Raw genomic sequence first — 1,923 nt, 5'->3', positions numbered from 1 at the left:
AGTACTCAGCGATAGCTTCTATCATGTGAATCTGAGAGACTAGAAGCGTGTCGAAATGCTAAGGATTAAAGATCATTCAGCTTGAAGTCATTGGGTATAATTTATACCCTAATTGTAAATATTTCTTTTGATGTATGTATTGCATATAAAAGTATGGACATGTAAATGGGTCTTGAGCAGCTTGTACAAAATTTGTATGAAGTTTGTAATAAAGTTTAGTTTATATTTCTTTTGATGTAAATTTTGTAAGGATGTATATAAATTGTTTTGTCACTAATGAAAAATGAGTGGAACTATTTTATTTAATTTGAATGAAATGTATTGCTAGTATTTTGAGGATTATTAAATTTTGAACTTGAGAAATTGATTGAAATGATTGTGGAGTTGTTGAAATGGATTGAGTTTGACTGTGAAATTGAAGTGGTTGTTGAGAAAACATTTTTAGAAGTGCTTTCTACAGGTATTTAAAGAACTGGTTTCTCAAAATACATACAGAACTCTATCAAAATTTTTATAAAATTTGCGAAAAAATAAAATGGACCAAAAATATTAACTAGATTTACTTTTAATCATATGTTTTAAATACCTATTAGAAAATGCTCACCACTTGTCAAAAGTAAGAAAATTGTTTAAAATCCCTTATAGGGTACGTAATGAGTTATCGGTAGGTGAAGTTCGATAGTTCATTAGGTATTCTACGGGATCATGTTATGCCTTACAGAGGGGTAAGGTGTGACATGTTTTAGTGGTATCAGAGCAAGTTTTTGAAGTATGTTTTAACTTGAGAATTTGTGTCTTTTCTTTATTAAGTACAACTGCTCAATGTCCATATTTGTTACATACAGTGCATTACATCATAAATATGAACTAACAGAGGGAAATCTCCATGTGTTACTTTTTCAGAAGATACCCTAACTTAGGACTGAAATGGAAGAAGGGGATCGCTCAGTCGAGCAATCTGTTGAAGCTAAGGCACAAAGGGAAGCCCCAGCTTTACAGAATGTCAGTGGATCCGTAGCACCAGCCCCGCAAATGCCGTAATTTTCTGCACAGTTTGCACAACAGATGACGGCAATATTTCAACAAATGGCTGGGGGTATGCCTGTTCAAGCTTCACCCCAACCATCTGTGGCATAACCACTGCCTCCAGCTAGACAGTATGACAAGTTATTGAAGTATGGGGCTGCAGAATTTAAGGGTACAGTGGAACCTTTAGAGGCAGAACAATGGCTTGAAAGAATGGACAGAGTATTTAAGAAGCTGTACTGCCAAGATGAACTAAAGTTTGAGTATTCTGTGTCGCTACTGCAAGGGGATGCGTATGATTGGTGGAAGACCATCCCCCACAGCTTGGCTAAACCACCAGTGCTGACCTGGGATGACTTCATCAGAGAATTCAGACAGAAATACATCCCAGATGCATATGTTGATTAGAAATTGCAAGAATTTTTGAGTTTGAAACAAGGGAATAGATAAAGACATTAAAGAAAGATGGAGAAATTATTTTAATGATCTCTTTAATAATAGTCAAAATGGTAATAGTGTGAATATAGATTATAGAACAATAGAAAAGAATGTGAATTATACTAGAAGGAGTAGATCTTTAGAAGTAAAGGAAGCACTTAAGAGAATGAAAGTGGGTAAAGCCTGTGGACTCGATGAAATACCAATTGAAGTGTGGAATTATTTGGGAGATATGGGAGTGGCATGGTTAACTAAATTATTTAATAAGATTCTAAACTCAAAGAAAATGCCAGATGAATGGAGAAAGAGTATTTTAGTACCTATTTTTAAAAATAAGGGAGACATATAGAGTTGCTCAAACTATAGGGGAATTAAACTCATGAGCCATACTATGAAATTATGGGAGAGCATTGTGGAGCATCGACTACGTCATGATACTTCTATCTCTCTCAATCAATT

This window comes from Hevea brasiliensis, chromosome 3, assembly GCF_030052815.1.
Source record: "Hevea brasiliensis isolate MT/VB/25A 57/8 chromosome 3, ASM3005281v1, whole genome shotgun sequence".
NCBI classification, from domain to species: domain Eukaryota; kingdom Viridiplantae; phylum Streptophyta; class Magnoliopsida; order Malpighiales; family Euphorbiaceae; genus Hevea; species Hevea brasiliensis.
Note: the sequence above shows the minus strand (reverse complement) of the source record.